We start from the raw sequence: 19,402 nt of genomic DNA, 5'->3' as shown, positions 1-19,402 counted from the left end.
ATAAGACAGGTGCCCTTGCAATTATACAATATTCTCCAGTAACCTTTGCGCTGCTGCCAGCTCTCAATGCAAAAAACCTACCCAGTTCCAGGAAGCTTTCTTTGAGCACTGCCTCTCACCACCTACCCATCCACACTTTTATCACCTGTTTCATTAGTGCCTTATTAATCAGCCTTTTCCCCAGCTACCTGGGGAATCTCAAACCCTGGGCACTTGGGCACAGCATTTGATGCCTTCAACTAGAATCCCTTTGGTGCACCAAGGTCCTGCGTCCTTGGAACCATGATGAGAGCCTTCTACCTTTCTACACTGTATCTTATCTTATGGATGGACTCAGAAGAAGTTAGTACTTGCCGGCGGGTCAGTGAGGAAGCATGTACTTGCATGTGGGTTTGCCTGTGTCGGGATGAAAACATGCTGGGTGTGTTGTTTGCCTCCTGAAAACCACCACTGACCCCCTCTCCTAAGTCCCTCCGAAAACACACCTTTCAGGAGGGAACAGTGATAAGCGTAGCTCGTTATTTCTGCGTGCGTTCAGTCATTTGTTCATCCGTCAGTCCATCCATCTGTCCATCCCTCCCTCCCTCCATTGCTAAAAGCTAAGCCACTACCACCCACTTCCCCCTATGAGGGTTATCAGCCATCCGGCAACTCCGAGGGCACTGAAGCCAGGTTTTGGCCCTAGCCTCTGCCTTCTAGGTGGGTTATTTCTCCTGCAGCTAATGCTCCCTCTGCTTGCTCTTTGTCTTGAAGCTCTGAAGACTGCCTTAACTTGCCTGGCTTGGCCACATCTCTGCGCTTCCAGTTATTTCACTACGCACCAGGAAGGATGCCGATCATCAGCGCTCTCTGTTTTAAGTCCTGCATACCCACCCCTTGGCAGGCACATCTCACCTGTCCCCTTTATTCTAGTCTACCTTTTGAAACTCCTCCTCTGAGGGCTGCAAGCAGCTTCCCCCTTTGGAGGGCTCCACACACAGCTGGGGAAGGGGAAATGCTGAAGAAAAGCCTTTCTTTGTCAAGCCCAAGTGCCTAGGGCCACCTCCTCTGGGAGACCTTCCTTCACTACCCCAGCTACTGCTCGGTCACATCTGCCCGTTTATTTTTTCCCATGATATCTATGCTGATCCGACATGATTTTCACATTTGTTGATCGACTTGGTTTGTTGTCTGTCTTCCTACTAGAATGTGAGTTCATGGCTACTCTCTCCCCAGTAGGAAGTACAGTGCCTGGCACACAGTACTGCTCAGTAATATCTGTTGAATGAATGCCTGAAGGAGTGAATGAATGAATAGCAGGGGAGCATGCTCCAGCATTGAGGGCAACTGCTCAGTCCTTGTGGCTCAGGGCTGGAAATCTGGAGATCAGGCATGTAAGACTGAGTTGGTTAGAAGGTCTTGGATTGGGGAAAATCACCGCAGACACACCTTTCTTTCAAAGGGAAGGACAGGGACTTCTGGAATGCTCAGTCGAGCGTCTGTCTTCTGCTCAGGTCTTGATCCCAGAGTCCTGGGATCCAGCCTGCCTGACAATAACGGGTTGTTGGGTTGTTGTCTTTGTAGTCATTGGGGCTCCCTGCTCAGGGGGAGCCTAATTCTCGTCTCCCTCTGCCTGGACTCCCTCTGCTCATTTGTGTTCTCTTTCCGTGTCAATAAATAAATAAATAAATAAATAAATAAATACAACCTTTCAATAAAAAAATAAAGGGAAGGACAGATGTGGAGGCTTCCCCTTTGGTCTAAGCTTTCCTCCGTGCTCGCCCCCCTCCTTGCACTCTCACCCCCTACTCTCACCCCTACAGTGGAGCTCAGGGCTTGGGCACTCTAGCCCTGGGTGGCCGACTAGCTTATCTTCTACTTGACTTCTCCTGACTGCCCCTAGCCTCAACTTCCAGCTTGAGGAAAATAGGGAGCATACCCACCTCAGCCAGTGTGTAGACTACTTGGCTCCAAGTTGCCCCTCTTCAGATTGCAAGAGGCAACAAAGACTGCTCAGAAGTTTGGGGCTGATGAAAGGATGTTTTGGACACCTGGAGAATGGGCAGGAAGAGTCAATATATAAATTGGGGAGGGCAAGAATCTTATGAATTTTGCACAGGATCCCTTCCTGTCCCTGCAGACACCTGCTCACAAGCCTCACACGCTGGAAATAACATAGTATTGGCAATAATGTATTGGACAACTGTTTTAAGTAAGTTCTTGCACATTGAGATCTTTGCAGTCCTCACAATAGCCCCATGGTGGTACTATTATTCTTATTTTACAGTGATTAAAACATCCAAGCACAGAGAAGTGGAGCAATTGCTTAGTGTCAACAGCAAAGCAGGGGACTTGATTCTAACCTAGGTCATCTTACATCGGAACCCATGCCCCTGGGGCATTTGGGTGCTCAGTCAGTTAAGTGTCTGCCTTCAGCAGGTGGTGATCCCAGGGTCCTGGGATGAAGCCCGGCTTGGGGCTTTCTGCCCCGCGGGGAGCCTGCTTCTCCCTCTCCCTTTGCCTGCTCCTCCCCCTGCTTGTGCTCTCTTTCTCTCTCTCTCTGTCAAATAAATACAATCTTAAAAAATAATAAAAATTAAAAAAAAAAAAGAACGCATGCTCCTGATCACTTTTCGTTGTCATCGGAGACCTCTGTAACCAAAGTCTGGTTCTCAGAGATTTCTGGGGACCGGCGGGTCGAATGGTTCTTGATCCCCCCGGGCTCCAGGGCGCGCGCGCAGAGAGGCTCTCACTTCTCCAGGGCTGAAGGTGCGCGATAGGAGTGGACCCGGCCGGGAGGGACTCGCAGCGATCCGCAGCCCGACGGCGCGCGCGGACCCACGAGCATCCAGCGTCCCAGACCCCGCCCCGGTCTCCCCGAGGGCGGAGGGACGCGGAGGCACCTGCACCCTGTGCGCCCGCTCCCGCGCTGCCCTCGGGCCTGCCGCGCCCCCTGTCGGACGGCGGCAGGGAGGGTGGCACTGCCCGCCCAGGTTCTCCAGGCCGCGGGGCGCAGGACGCAGGACGCCGCAGGTCCGCGCCCAGGTGCACCGGCTGCCCTGCGGAAGGAGCGGGGTGGCCTAGGAGCGTTGAGCTCGCGGGAGGACCTAGTCCGAGGGGCGCGGGACCAGGTCCCCGCCTGCCCTTCCTTCCTGCAGGGCTTTGTACCCCGAGTTTCAGTGCTTCGCTTTTTCCCATGTCCCCGGGCCCCCTTCCACCCCCGGCTGGGGACGCGCCGGAATTCGGTGCGGGAAGAGGTCTTGGAGAGCAACCGCCTCCCCCACCTCCTGCACTTTGTTTAATAAGGTCGGAGAGCAAGGGGTGGAAAGGAAGCCCGCGTTCAGGGGCTTGTCCTGCATTAATCTGAGAATGACGCGAGCTCCCTCCCGAGCTGCCGGATAAGCGAGGCGTTCTAGAATTCTCGTCGCTCACACTTGGTCTTGGGCGTCGAAGAAGTAACAGGGGGAAGGATGGAGGTTTTCTCAAAGGACCCACCCCGCCGCCTGCTCCAGCCGGGACGCGCACCTTTGCCCACCCAGATGCGCTCCCGCGCTCTCCGCGCCCGCGCCCCGACGTCGCCCCCGCGGGCTGGGTTCCCCGTCGTCGAAAGGCGAAAGGCGCAGGCCCCGCGACGCAGCCGGGTTCCCTGCCCTCCTCCTCCCAAGCGCAAGGCGGGGGGAGAGCTCTGAGGGCCAGAGAAGGCGGAAAATAGGGCTCGAAAGCTGGTGAGAGGGGGTCTGCACTCTGCCGGGGCGACCGCCTTCATTCCCCATCCGGAGGGGACCTTGTCAGAACCAGAAGGCTTCCTCTGGGCTCCCGGCACAGCCCAAGATGCACCCCTGGCTAATTTATACCTGCAATCACTTCTCTCAAGCATCATTATTAGCCAACCTCCCAACCAGGTGTTTGGATTAAGCCCCCTGGCCCTTGTTTTCTCCCTGTCCTTTCTCTCCTGGAAGTCAGTCCATAAGGTTTCAAAAAGTGGCTGGAAAAGACTGGTCCTGGGAAGACAGAGACCCAAACACTCCCCCTCACATTCACAGGGATCCTGAGGCACCTCATAGGCAGAAACCTCAGTTTCTTGAGGTGCTTGTTGGGAGGAGAGGATCTGTCCTGCTCAGCCTGAGTTCTGGGAAAGCACTAGGAACTCTGTGCCCATTTCTCTGATGGGAAAATGGAGGCTTCAGCAATGTAGGGAAAGAGGTGGCAATGGTGATGGCCAGAGGAATCTGAGGCTGCCCTTACACTGTGTGTACATTACCTGTCTCTGGGGAGAGGGTTCAAAACTTCCAGCAGAGTCTCAGAGGAGTCCTTAACCCCAGCAGGTTAAACTCCACTGGTCTGGGCAGAGCTGACTCCTGGGACCAAACTGGGCTTTCCCCAAAGTCCTCTCTGGTCCTCAGACCTGTACTCTGCACCAGAGAGGCCCACATGCTCCTCCTGGGAGCATCGGACTGATTCCTGTCCAGTGAGGGTGGTCTTTACCTCCCCCATCACAGACAACCAAGCTGGAGCCAGAAGAGGCAAAGGGGCAGGCTTTTATGGGGGCAGGAAAGAGCTGGCGTATTGATTCTCTCCCACTGGGGATCCTGGAGTTCCACCCTGGGCCACCCTCCCTTTTCCCTTGGTTCCCCACCATTGCCAAAACCTCCTGGCACATCCCCAGTCCCTCACCCACCTGCCTCACTCTGCTCCTATCACTAGGGGAAGCAGGGTCCCTAACTCCATTTCTCCTTCTCCTCAACTTCCAGGGCCCTGGCCTCCAAAGTCCTCCTCTATGGTTTCATTTGTCCACTTACCCCCTCCGCCAGCCCCAAGAGTTTGTGGGGCAGCCAGTGGTAACTGTGTTGACTCCAATTCCAACACTTCCCACTTCCCCCAGTGTTATGCTCAAGGATGGTGGGAGAAGGCTTCTGGATGTTCTCTGGGACAGAGCTGGGCTGGGGAGTCTGCGGGTAGTGATGGAGAGGTCTCGGGGGCTGGAGAAGGGGGAGGTGGAGGGAGGAGGGAGCTAGGACAGCAATTCCATCAGGGGTTCAGAGCCCAGCTTCGGATTCAAGTTTGAATCCCAGTTCTGCCACTTTTTGGCTGCGTAATGTGGGCCAAGTGACTGCCTTTGGAAGTCTCGGTTTCCTCTTCTGCATAATGGGGGTGATCACAGCAGCCACGTCACAGGATGGCTGTACAGAGTAAATGAGATCATGTTCAGTTAAGGTATTTTCTAGTAACAACAGTAATCGTCTCCTTTCCATATTGGAGAATCTGCTATTTTAACATCATAGCTCAGCCTTACAGAAGCAGAAATGGCCATTTGGGGTTTCTGTCCTTCTACCTTTGGGGAAATGGGCCATATTCATCCTCGTCTCTGGCCACAGCTCCTCCATGGATGGGTCAGGTTCTTCTCAAAGCACCGAGAGTGGAAAGGCCAAAGGAGTTCACAGCTTCCAGAGTCCTGCCATTCCGAAGTTGGTGCCAGTGGTTGGTGGAAGTTATGTAGTGTGTGTGTGTGTGTGTGTGTGTGTGAAAGGGGAGTTAAGGGGAGTGCAAGCTCCTCCCACCCTGCCCTTCAAGCAGCAGCTCCCTCACACCCTTTGATTCTTTTTGTAAGCTCCCCCCTGTCCTGTAAGGTAGGGTGTAAGCCCCTGTTTACTGCCAGGGAAGTGGAAGCCCAGAGAGGTCACACCCTTTGCCCAAGGTCATATTGCCCACAACAGGTCAGGCTGACCCCCAAGCTCAGTGCCTTGGGCTCCCTGGCCTGGTATCTTTGTCCCAGCAATTAGAGTGGGCGGAGGCCTCACCGTCCTGGGGTGGGGGTGGGAAGCTGGCATTTACATGCCTCCCCTGCACCCCTCCCCCGCTGACTGGCCAGCCCCAGGCCTCGGGCCTCTCCAGAGGGAGGGATCCTGGCCCTAGCACCTGTCATAAGAGGCAGCCAGGGCGCACATTCTGATCCGCATAATCCCGAGGCTTGTGATTGGCAGGGAGGAGGGGGAGGAAGGGTTGAGGGGAGGGCAGGGCAGTGGAGAATGCCGAGAGAAGTATTTGAGGAACCCCAGAAACCAGAGAAGGAGGAGAGACAGTTACAGAGCTTGGCACAGTGCCTGGCACATAGTAGGTGCTTAGGCCGTGGTGGTTATTCTATTTCTCTTGCCTCCTGCGCTCACTAGCTGCCTCTCCACCTCCCTACGTCCTCCAGCGGTCGGGTGGTATCTGAGGACGCCCGAGGTCTGACCTGGACCCTCTCATTCCCACCCAGCCTGCGGTCCTTCCCTCCCTGGGACCTGGGGGCGCACAGCTGGCCTCGCCGCCACCGCACTCCCCCGGGCACACCCCAACGGGCGCGCACAGCTGTGGGCAAACTGGGACTACTTCTCTTCCAGTTGACCTCTCCTCCCCTAGCCCAGGGAGGAGGGAGGGGGTGGGGGAGGGGGATGTGGGGGCTTTCACCGCCGAGAGCACAGGGCCCAACTGCAGCGCGGCCGGGTGGCTCCCCAACACCTAGCCCTCGGGGGAACCTAGCGCGGCACCGACTCCGCGCCCCCGGTACTGGAGTGAATGGACTTGGAAAACCCAAAGGGCAGGCGTCAGGATAAAAGACACAGCACATCTAGGGCGTTGCGCCGGGTTCGGGCCGCCACCAGGGGACGGAGGCGAGGCCCCGCGGTGGTGGCACCTTCCCGGAGTTTCTTGGATGCCGGTTCAGGCCCCCGGGGGCGCAGCCGCGGATGCGTGCAACGCGCCCTCCCTGGGTCCTCGCCCCAGGGCTGGAGCTGAAGGAGGCCGAGCGGGCTGGAAGAGGAGCCCCCCGCCCCCCCCAAACGCCGGGGAGCTGCGAGCCCGCGGAGGGGGCGGCCGCACCGCCTGGAGCCAGAGTCCCGGCCGCGTCTGCGCAGTGAGGCTCCGAGCTCGCTCTCCGCCCGCCCTGCCATCCCCGCGGGCGCCGCACCCGTCGGCTACTTTCTCTAAGTGGAATTCGTTTCCAGGCTGGGGTCGAGTTGTTCAGGGGCTGGTTGAAAACGCGCGGGCTCTCGGGCCGGGGCAGAACTGGTTGCTAATCCCCGATCTGCGCGCAGACGCGCGATCTTGGAGCCTTGGGTCACTTGTCTCCGCGCCTCAGTGTCCCCAGCTGTGAAATGGGCGTGCTCTTTGCTGTTTCCTGGGGAAGACGCCACGAGGGTGGGGGCTCCCTCCACTCCAGCTCTTACTCGTAGTTGGGACAGTGGCAGGATTTGCCCGGCTTGGAGGAACACGCGGTGCTCGCCGTGACCTCGTGTGCAATCGCGTTCAGATGACCCGGTCGCCAGGTTCCCGGGGCTCTTCATCCTCCCCCGGTCCGGTCCTGGGACCACGTGCCTCGCCCTTTAGGGACTCTTCTGGTCCCCAAGTGTGGCCAGTCAAATCCTTTGAGGATTTGTCTCCTTTAAAATAATAGGCTGGAGGATCCCTGGGCGGCTCAGCGGTTTGGCGCCTGCCTTTGGCCCAGGGCACGGTCCTGCATGCGGTGCGGCATGGAACCTGCCTCTCCCCCTGCCTGTGTCTCTGCCTCTCTCTCTCTATGTCTATCATAAATAATAAATAAAATCTTAAAAAAATTAAAATAATTGGCAGGACTCACCCTTTCGCTGGCCAAGCTGGCATGGTTTCCGTTTCTGGGAGATAAAGTTGGGGAACCAAACGAGCTTTGCTAATTATTGCACCTAGAGTAGACATGGATGCCTATTTCCCTCTTTTTTTTAAAAGGTGAAGTTCACATAACCTAAAATTAGCCATTTAATTAATTTATTTTTTTTACATTTGCCGTTTTAAAGTGAACTGCAGTGGCATATAGTACATTCGAAGTGTTGTACAACCACCACCTCTGTCTAGTTCCAAAACCTTTTCATCACTTTAAAAGGACCTATATTTTCCTTTTCTCAGTTCTGTCACCAGAATGGAGCTGTAAGTAGGCAGACAAACTAGATGCCAGGAGTCCATACCTTGTACCTCCATGACTTCCCTTTTCAATGCCTTTCAAAGAAATTCAGTTTCTCAAATGATTTGCAAGGTTGATCTCAGGGGACTGCGGAGCCAAGGAGGTGGGAATAGGGTGTTTTTTTAGAACCCAGGGAACCAGTGTGTGTGTGTGTGTGTGTGTGTGTGTGTGTGTGTAAGAGATTATGAAACAGGGCACTGGAGAACCAGGCCCAGGTAACAGGTGCTTGCTGGTCCTGCTCATCCAAATTACAGGTGCCATCGTCATTCTGCAGGATTAGGGACTCTGCATTTACAGTTTCATGCAAACATTTCACAGCGGTGTCTTTTAACCGTTTGAGGGCAGCCGCTGTGGTAATCGCATGAAAGCAAAGGATCCTCTTTCTAGAAAGATGCAGATAGATGTTACATTGGTTTCCTGGGGCTGTCATAACAAATGACCACAGACTTGGTGCCTTAGAAGAACAGAAATTTATTCTCTCACAACTCTAGAGGCAAGACGTTTGAAATCAATGAGTCATGAGGGCCATGTTCTGGGGAGGACACTTCCTTGCCTTTTTCAGCTCCAGATGGCTCCAGGGTCCCTGTGGCTTCACAACTCCCATTTCCACCTCTATCTTCACATGACCTTTCCTGTGTCTTTTCTTCTGTGTCTTATAAGTACACTTGCCACTGGAATAAGGGTCCCCCTGGAGAATCCAGGATTATCTCAAACATCTTTTTTTTTTGTCCCCCCAAAACAGTCATACTCACAGGTACCAGAGGTTAGGACCTGGAGATACCTTCTGGGGGCTACCATTTCACTCAGCGCACCCAATTTTGCATACAATGTCAGGGCCTCCCAGACTGCTGTTTAGGCCAGGAGTCTCTGATTTAATTCCTTTCATCGCAAGGGAATCCTGCGATGTTGCTGTCAGGAAGGCAAAGGGGAAAGAGGCCACACTTGTGTCCATGGTTTCCCTTAAGGACCCCCCTCCCTACACAAGCGGTTAAAAGAAGAAAACGGACCCACTCTTCTGCCCCCTTGATATCATCTACCCTTTTGAGGGAGAACATTCCAGAACAGAAGGCTAGAGACAGAAACTGGTTTTGCCTTTTGACAAAGAAGCCCTTGAAAAATGCAGCATCAGCCGGAATCTAAATTTGTGAAAATGGACCAACAGGAAATTTTGCCCTGTCAGACAAGCTTCATAAAGACCCTGTAGGGGCTCTCTGGCTCAGAGACGCCTTTTAAGAAAATTGCAACTTTTAGTCAAACCCTGAGGGAAATCTCACAAAGATCTTCACACTCCTTTGTGGCTTCTCCTGGGGTGGTGACAGAAGAAACAAGCTTCTCTCCCTCTCTCCCCTACCCGCCCCCAAGGGGAGCAGTGTGGAGAGGAATCAGGCAGGGCTGGGGAGAGTTATTCTCAGAGCTAGGCAACAGGACGGCCCCAAAGATAGAAGTGACAGCTCCCTCAGCTGAGTCCCTGGGCCGTCACCTGTGTCCTTCCTGCAGATCGGATTTATAGAGTGTAACATTTTAATAAAAAACACACACACCTTCCCATTTTGGTGCATTAAGAGATTTCTAACAAAACACTGTAATGTTGCTATAAATTTTTCTCCCAGCACCCTCAAAAGTCATAACTCAGCTCTAGCATTTCGTATTTAATGTTTATTTTGATGGCAACATTCCAGCCAGCATAGGGGCTCAGGGTGGGGAAAGAGAGAATGCAGAAATGCCTCCTCCTTCCTAGCCATTCACTGTGTGTTTTTAATAAAATCCCCGCAAATTGGGGAGCTGACACTTGGAAAGGAAGGAGGGAAATCATGACACCTTATCAGGAAGCACCAGTGGCCTTAGCTCTAGGGAGAGCTGGGGTGAGGCCCTGGCGGGGTCGGTCCAATCTGGGTCCCCAGAGGGTTTTCTGGAATGTCTCCTCTGCCCATGCCATATGTTCTGTCTGAAATGCTCTTCTCTCTTCCCTCTAGTAGCTTCTGAGGCACAGAAGCTTCATTTTCTGGAATTTCCTCCACACCTGTTCTCCACTGGACAACTCTCCCTGAAAAGTATTCATTCTATCCACTTCAATCTGGGGCTGGAAGGCAATCAGGCAAAAATGTTGAGCGAATGAATGAATGAATGGACCCATGAACTTAGTAGCCCCGGCCAGAGAATTCTGTTTCACTACATCTGAGCTACCTTCACAAAACCAGCTGTTTTGGGAGCAGTTAATTATTTACTGCTTTAAAAAGAGATCTGAATAGTTGAGCATCATATGGAAACCAGCTCTGGCCTCCTTTTCATTCCAAGTTGCTGTATTCCAACCGTCTTATGCCCAGACACAGGTCAGAAGAGAGGTCAGTTAGGCCTTCTGGTCCCTTACTTTGCCTCCAGGTGGAAATGAAAGGTGAGGTGCCACTCCAAAATGCCAAAGACGTGGTGACTGCTTCCTGGAGGTTGAGACTAGGGGTCCTGATGATACCTGATGCTTTAGCTGTGGGGCCTCCCCAGGAGTCTCCTGCCTCCAGCCTCTCTTTCTCAGCACCTCACGGCACCCTCTGCTTGTCTTCCCATGGGGCCACTGGTCAAAGAAAGCCTGGGTTTCCAGGATGACCCATCCCCAGGGCTTGCTCAGATTCTCAGTGGAGATAATGAATGGAAAACATGCTTGTGAATGGCAGAGTGCCACAATGCCGTGGAGGGGCACTTAACACAGTTCAGTGGTTGAGAGTCACATGGGTAGTGAGCGGGTCAGACCCTGGAGTCCCTGCCACTGTGTCACCTACTGGCATGAGACCTCAGTTTTCTCATCTGCAAACTGGCAGTAACTTTAGTAATTGGGTCCTGGGGAGGAGGAGAGAGGATTACTTGAGAAAGTTCCTGGGGGTGATTGGCATAGGTAAGTACTCTATCTTCATTCTTTAGGATGAGACATGATCTGGCTGTCGACCTGCCACTCCCAGATCTCTGGGCATGGTCGGCAATTTGGGCAGGGGTCCTGTTCCTCCTCTCCTACCTCTACTCCACACCCCTCCCCAGAAGGGAGAAGTAGTCTCTTCCAGGCTGCTTTATTTCACTTTCTCTGTGGAGGAAAACTGTTCTTTCATCAAGGTTTGAATCCTGCCTCTGCCACTTATTCACTGGTCAACCTCAGGTGAGTTACTTAACCTCTCTGGGCCTCTGTGTTCCTATCTGATGAATGAGGATGATTATGCTGGCCTTCATACATGCCTCTGAGGACGAAAGGAGATGATGGGAAGGTGTGGTACACAGAGGGTCAGGGTCACTTGATAAATATGTTTTCTTTCCTCCCTTACCCCAAGTAGATGACAAGTGGATACCTTATACCTGCTGTTCTGGGTGCCTCTCCAGGGCCTACACACAGATGATGCCTATTAGCTGCCACAGGTGGATGGATGAGTGGGAGCTACATTGCCCATACTGGGGAGCTCTCAGGGAGATACCTCACTCATCCTGGCTCCATCTTTCCTTTTTTTTAAAAAGAAGATTTTATTTATTTATGTATTTATTTATTGTGCATGTGAGTGGGGGGAGGGGCAGAGGGAGAGGGAGAAGGAGAGAGAGAATCCCAAGCAGACTCCCCGCTGAGTGCAGAGCCTGATACTGGGCTCGATCCTAGGACCCTGAGATCATGACCTGAGCCGAAATCAAGAGTTGGTTGTTTCACCAACTGAGCCATCTAGGCGCGCCTACATTTTTCCTTTTGACAAAACTCTCAGCCTGGCCCAGGACATTTAAAAGCTGAGATAAACAGTTCCAGGGCAAAGCCAGAGATTCGGGCTTTTCCCAAAGTGTTGCAAATCTTTGGCTCTTTCCAAAGTGTTTCTGAGCCTTTTAGGCAGGATCTTAGCCCCCAGCCTACAACCCCTCTAGCTTTAATGGGTGCTGAGTACTTTACACCCCATGAAACCCACTGCAAATGGTCCTGGCCTCTGATGTGCAAGTCCAGGCTGGCAGCAGGGCGCTGGCGCGCAGCCTCTGCCTGAGGGAATGACAGCCTGATGGGGGCTGGAGGAGGAGATGATACAGGACCTTCTAGAAACACCATGGCAGCTAGAGCAAGTCAGGCCTTTACCCTAGCTGGGCCATGCCTCAGACATCTCTCCCTTGCCAAATAAGGCAGCAAGACCTGCTCTTTCAGGAGAATTTCCATCAACTCCCAGGAGCACCTCCTGATCAAGCTGTGAATCTGACCCAGAGTAATAATAATCAATAGTTAGAGTCATTTATTGAGCACCTATGATGAATCAGACCCATTTCTCAGCTTGTCCCAGGGATTCTATCTTCTGGGGGCACCCAATGCAAATTCACCAAATTCACCACCTCTGGGACTCATGGTCACTTACCTTGCTTTAATTCTTTGGAGCGCATATCACTAGCTGTCACTATGTGGCTTATTTATTTGTGTACCTGTCTACTCCCTGTCCCCACATTAAAATGCCAGGGACCTCAGGTGTTTTTCATACTCCAGGGCCGAGTGTGCCGAGAGGTGCTCGGCACAGAACAGGTGCTCGGTAAATATTTTATTATTTTATTTTTCACTGGAATGAACGGATCCCTTCATTCAGAGCAATCTTACAGGAAGGTACTATGGCTAATCTTCATTTTTCAGATAAGACAAATGACACAGAGGATTGGCCTGGAGCCTTGACAACTGGCACACAGTCAGGACGGGCGGACCTGAGATTCCATCTCTGGAATATTCGACTGAAATCCATACAGTCCTACCCTACACCACCTAACCTTGCCCGCCTGGCTTCCTGTAAGGTGAATATTCACTTGGAAACATAAGGCCTGGTCAAAAAGGGAAATTTGTTTCCCTTGTATTTGAAGAGACATTTCCCAAGCATTTCTATTCACGATCCTACCAACATCCTGTGTTCTTTAGTTTTCACAGAATCCGTTCAGGCTGTGATCATTGTGGACATTCTATAATGAAGGCATCAAAGCTCAGAGAGGTTGACCATGTGCCAAAAGACACACAGCAAGGGAGTGGTGGCAGAGCTGGCATTCAAGTCTGGATCTGGCCAGAAAGGCTGTGCACCTCTCGCCTTGTAGGCTCATGGCCTCCCAGGGAATCTGAGTGACCTCTCTGGGGTCACACAGCCAGGAAAGGGGCAAAGCAGAAACTGGGTTAGGGTTTGGGATGCCCCACCTGGTTCTTCTCCCCCAAATCAGTATTGCAGTCTTGAAGCCAGGGGTGCAGAAGGCAGGTGTGAGGCCCATGACTGAATACATGGTGGGGATGCCCTGAGGGCCAGGAATTGGCAGAGGGTGATGGAGCCTCTATCAAGGAGACTCATGGGACTGCATGCATGCATGTGCCCATGTGCGTGCGTGTGGAAAATGCTAAGGCCTGAGTATTCAGAGCTTCTGGCCCACCCGCACCCCTACCCACCATGGATCAGGGCATTGCAGAGTGAGGACAAACAGCAAAGAAGCCAGAAAAAGTGGTCGTGTTTACGTGGGAAACGCCGCAGAGACATAGGAAGCAGGAACACCATGGACTGGCTAGGGGTGGGTGAGTGGGGTTTTGAGACTCTGCAGTCAGGAGAGAAGGGAGACAGAGGTGAAGGGGGTGGAGGTGCCAGGTCTAGGAGCCCTGAGGGGAGAGCGAGGGTCTTTCAGATGGTCTTGGTGTTACACATTACGAATAGAATCTCCCCGGTCTTGTGAGCCTGCAGTAAACATTTTAAGGGGATTTTAAGTTGGTTTTGGATGCTGGCCAATGTTTCTTTGATTGAGGTTCTGGGACTAGAGGGGCTAGGAGATGACTTAGCTTTAGGGAGTTAAGGTGTCTGTGCAGGTGTGTTCTCTATGTGTGTGCATACGTTTGCACACGTGTGTGTTCATATGCATGTAGGAGGTTGCTCTCACTGAAGTTGTGTGTGTGCACGTGTGTGTGCGTGTGTGTGTGTGTTGGGGGGTGGGTACCAGCACTGCTCAGCCCCAAACTGTGAACATAGCCCCTACTCGGGAGTGGAATCAGATAACCCGGGAGCATCTGGGAGGCTTGAATCAGGAGAAGCTTCCCACCTCCACTTTTGGGGAATTGGAGTTTGTTATGGGATAGGGCAGGGTGTGGGGGAGACCAGCTCAGAAAAACCCAAAGTGGCCTCTATGGGGATTTAGCTGAGAGCAGAGACAGAAGGACCCAGGCAACTGGTGGTGGACCTTGGGGAGAGGGGGAGATTCTAGAGGTGGTGAGGAGCATCCACTGAGGCTGCCCTTAGCTTTCCTCCGACCCCCCACCCAGAGCGAGTAGCACTGGGGCCCTCTGGCAAACGACAGCAAGTGCCTGGATCTCTGCAACTAAAGCACTGGGCACAAGGAGAAAGTCTTGAACTTGGTCTCAAGAAACTTGGGTTCTCAGCATGGCTCCGTACACACTGACAGGCTGTGCAACCTTGGGCAAGTCACTCAGCCTCTCTGAGCCCAGCTTTTCCACAGGGAAGACTGCATGGGCTGGTGGGCGGAAAGTGCTCTGTGAGCTCCGAGGGTCTGGGTTTCTTACTGCAACAACTGCCAGTGGTGACCCTTCCCTGCTTTCCATGAATTCTGGCTCTGCCCTTCAGGACAGCAGGGTCTCAAAAATCCTCTCAGCCTTTAATTTCATCTTCTTGAATTTGACATCAGTCTGATTCTTTTAGAAGGTCAGTCCGGGGACCGGCTGGAGGGTCCAGCCTGGGAGCTTGCCCAGGTGCCCTGTGATCTGTCTTCCAGGGGGTGACCGGTGGCTACGCCAGCTACTCGTCGCTCTTTCTGCTGTTAACGTTAACAAATTGCACTTGTTGTCCTCTGAGACCCAACTCTTGCACCTCGCCTTCTCCAGGTCACCTACGGTGCCAGGTTATCTGTTGATAATGTCCTTGACCGTAGACACCACAACTGCCGCTTACAGGCAGGGAAACCAAGACCCCCAACTCTCAGCTGGTGGCAGAGCCAGCAGGTCCCTCTTGGCTCCGGGCTGTAATACGCTGTGGATGAAGTTAGTTGTCAGCGGCCCTATTCTCGGTGCACATAAATCGCTCCCCGGTTCACATCCCTGAACCCACTGGTTGAACTTCGTTTTCCTGGCCATGCGATGCACGCGCAGTGCTCTGAAACCCACCCTGTGAAGGTCACAGACAAGCCTCTGGGCCTCCAGCAACAGCCTGTCACCGCTGCCTTGCAGGGTGCGTGTGACCGGCACCTCGCTCCTTCCTCCTTCCGGCTTTTTTTTTCCTATACCATTCTGGCCCCCTCTTCCAGCACACTCCTCCTCAGACCCTCCTTCTGGCCCAGTGGCCTCCCTACCCGACCGCTCAGTCTGGCCTGCTCCCTCCCCCAGCCTCTCCTCCAGGGCTGAGCCCCTAGAGCCAGAGCCTTGGCCGGGATGAAAGCCTCTGGCCGGTCCCATAAATCAGCTGGTCTGTGCCCCTTAACCTTTCCCATTAACCTCTCACACTGGCAGGTATTAGGTGTTACACTTGGTTGCCATAAATTACTTGCCAATGAATTTATGAGCACCCCCCCCCCCCTTAGAGGCCTGCTTCCTCGTCCTCCCCCCACCTCCCCTCAGGGCCTTCCGGGGACCAAGCCCCAGGCTTGGCAGTGCCTGGTCCTGTCCTGAAACTCCCTATTTGATGCTCCACCCCTGACCCCCTAGTAGGTGTGGCAGACTGGAGGGTTCTAGGGGGCCGAGGAGAAGGCAGGCCTGTGTGACGGTGACCCCTTAACTCCGACACCCAGAGCTCCTGGCCCTGGAGGCCATGACCTGCTGCTTCCATAGGTTTACCTCAAAGGTGACCTGACCCTAAGTAATAATACCTGCCGTTGCTCATTGTTTTTACCGCCTGTCGGGCCCTCCACTGTCTCTGACTCTCCTGGCAGTCTTGTGGGGGGTGAATTGTTACCCCATTTCACATGGGAGGAATCGGACACGCACACAATGACATGAGGTGAAGAGGTCCACAGGCCGACGGTGACAGACATTCGCCTTCCTTCCACACAAGTGTGTGAAGGGAGGAGGCCACTCTACAGATGAGAAAGCCGAGGCCCCCAGAGGCCAACTGACTTGCCCGAGTCCCAAGCTCATGGGGGACGAGGGGGGACCACTGGTGTTGGGGGTGAGTGAGTTACAGCCGTGTCCACTCTGTAAAAAATCTGGTCCTGCAAGAGTAATGCTGCCTCTGGACACCATGGTGACTCTGTGAACCAGAATATCTGTCCCATTCGCTTGTCTTGCTGCCAGTCAGGTTATGGTGATAATAATCATAATGTGATGGTAGCGACCATAATAATGCTGGTGGCTGCCATAGGGGGTTACGTGTACTTAACTGCTACAACAGGCATTCTTTTTTTTTTTTTAAGATTTTATTTATTCATGAGAGACACACAGAGAGAGGCAGAGACACAGGCAGAGGGAGAAGCAGGCTCCCCGTAGGGAGCCCTGTGCAGGACTTGATGCCAGGACCCCAGGGTCATGACCTAAGCCAAAGGCAGACACTTAACCACTGAGCCACCCAGGCGTCCCTACAGCAGGCAGTCTATGTGCAGAAAGTTGCCAATTTTCTCCATGTTTTGGGGTAGATACTATTGTTATGCCCATTTTACAGAAGAGGAAACCGAGGCAAAGAGAGATCAGCTAACTTATTGAAAGTCACCCAGCTAGTGAGCGCCAGGCCCAGGAGTCAGGCCCCAGCAGTTGGTCTCTGGGGCACCCAATCCCCATGGCTAGTATGGATGCTAATACCAATGTGATGACACCACAAATAACTAGAGCGACAGTTGCATGGGCCCCTCCAGGGGCCAGTGGCTGTCAGTCTACTGGTGTCTGTGGTAGAGGCAGGAGGTAGCCATGTCTCTACCCAGGACGTGAGGCCTGCCTGGTTTTGAGGCTTCTGCTTTTCCTAGGTGGCAGTGGAGGCTGGAGCTACATGCTTTCCCTACATGAGCCCAGGTCCACCGGGGGTGCCCATCCTGGCTCTTGCTCCAGCCCTGACCCCTGGACTCCTGGAGCCAGGGGGCCTTCACTGCAGCTTCCCGGATGTGGTACAGAGGAGAGGGGAGCAAGTGTCTGGGACGGTAGGGAGCAGCTGGAAAGGGACAGGAAGGAGGCATGGGGAGGAAGCTGGTTTCACGGGACCCACGGGGACAGCAGACAGAAGTCTCAGAGGCCAGCTGCCACCGAGGGCCATGTGCCCTCCTCCCTGGCCTCCCCAGTACCCAGGCCCCAGAGCTCAGGCACATGCACAAGGCCCCCGCCCCACCCCCCCGACAAGGCCAACTTTCAAGAAAGGCTATTTCCTAGTATTGCTCTTGCTTGAGTATAATAACCCCGACCCAGAGGGCAACGGAAGGCTCGGCCAGAGGGTGCTGCTGCTTCCCTCCACCCGCTAGATGGGAGACCTGGGTCCCCATCAAACAGTAATTGATTTTAGATACACGAGGGCAGTCTGGGGATGGAGATTATTTCCAGGTGAGGATGGGGAAAGGAGAGGAAGTGCTTCCTTTAAGGGTCTGGGAAACTGACCACTAGGGTCCCGTTATACCGGCAAGGGCACGAGTGTCAGTCCTACAGACCTGGTTCGCCTTCCAGCCGGACTGGGTTCAACTGTGTCTCCTTCAGACTCGCGTCCGCTCAGAACTTGCAAATGTAGCCTTAATTGGAAAGAGGGCCTTTGCAGATGTGATTAGTTAAGATGAGGTCAGTTTGGATTAGGGTGGGCTCTCACCCCACCACCGGCCTCCTTATAAGCGGAGGGAAGTGGGGACACGGGCACGTAGGGGAGGCAGAGGCGGAAGGGACATGTGAACAAGCCAAGGACTAGCAGGGATTGCCGGCAACCGCCAGAAGCTAGAAGCAGCAGAGAAGGCTTCTTTCCTTAGAGTCTTTGGAGGGAGCATGGCCCTGCTGCCCCTTGGTTTTGGACTCTTGGCCTCCAGAACTGGAAGAGAACAAACTTCTGCTGTCTGAAGCCACCCGGGTTGTGGTACTTTGTTATAGCAGCCCCGGGGGAAGGGACAAAGGGGCCCCGGACTCCCAAGCGGGGTTACCTTGTGCCGGTCACTAGCCTCTCCAGGCCTTGCTGAGCACCCTTCCAGTGAGGATAAAACCTAGTTCGGGGTGTTGTGAGGATTAAGTGGAATAATGTACACAAGTCTGAAGCGGTTCAGTAAACAGCAGTGGAATCTGACTCCAGTGTGTTTAAATACAGTAATTCTTCAGACCTGGGCTCCCCGGCTACTCCGGGAGAGGGGACCGACGGCCCCATGTTATTTTTTATGGTTAATTTTGGAAATTCCAAGTTAACAATTAGGTTAAAACTTGATATTTCTGTAAGCTCTATTGAAAGTATCACAAGTTGTATATTCAACATTTTGAAGAAGAAGGGGGGAAAAATCCGTCGTATTTTTCACTCTGCGCGCACACAGATTACATGCTTGTACCAAATGAATGAACAGTTAGTTTATACCAGATGCCAGCCGACAGCCTGATGCCAACTGGAAATAAAGTTATGGATGTATATACACTCATATAAACTGATCTCTAACCTTGTATATAAAACCATATGTGTCTATCTCTTTATGCACATTGGATGCATAGATTACTCATCACAGATGCATACACATATATGTCTTCAACAGGTCCATCCAGCAAATATTTACTCAGTGTTCACTCTATGCAGGGTGTGTGTATGTAAATGTGCGTGCGCAGAGAGAGAGGAATATGTGTTTGTACATAAATAATATACACACATAGCTGATTCTACCAGAAGCCAACCAGATTCTGGATGCAGGCAGTGGGAGCCTTGCCACGGGAAGACCATATACTCCACACTCCCTGCCTGGGGGATGTGCCAAATTTGGAGGTGAACATAGCCACCCTGGGGAGTGAGGGGGCAGCGCGGGGCAGATGGCAGGTGAGGGAGGAAGGTCTCTGGCTCCCTCTCAGGAGAGCAGAGTTAGGATTAGAGTCACAAGCCCCTTCAGGTCAATCACACCCGGGCTGTCTCTGTCTCCATCTAGTTGGGGACATGGGAGGAAGCACCTCTTGAGAGGCATCTGGGGTGCACGGCCCCTTGTTCCTGCCTTCTAGGCTGAGTGTCAGCTCCTGGATATAGGGGGACCGAATGGTCCCCAGCACCAGCTTCCACTTCAGAGGCCTCCCATGTGCTCCACAGGACCCCCCCTCCTCCCCGATGGCACTTCTCTTTAGGACAGGGCTGGGCCGGTGTGGTTGAGTCAGAGGTCACTCGGGACAGGTTGGGGGAGAAGAAGGGGGTAGCCGGGAGGGCTGTACTCTCGTCCTTCCTCTCATAACTGAAGTGATTCATCCACCCCCTGCCTTCTCCGCTTGACTCCAAAGGGGGCTATTGGGTCCTATGGGTGTTCCGCCCCCAGAGCCCAGTACAGGGCCTGCCCCCTGGGAGGCCCTTAATGAAATGCTGGGAACATGGAGGC

Source organism: Canis lupus, chromosome 18, assembly GCF_011100685.1.
Source record: "Canis lupus familiaris isolate Mischka breed German Shepherd chromosome 18, alternate assembly UU_Cfam_GSD_1.0, whole genome shotgun sequence".
Classification (NCBI taxonomy): Eukaryota; Metazoa; Chordata; class Mammalia; order Carnivora; family Canidae; genus Canis; species Canis lupus.
Note: the sequence above shows the minus strand (reverse complement) of the source record.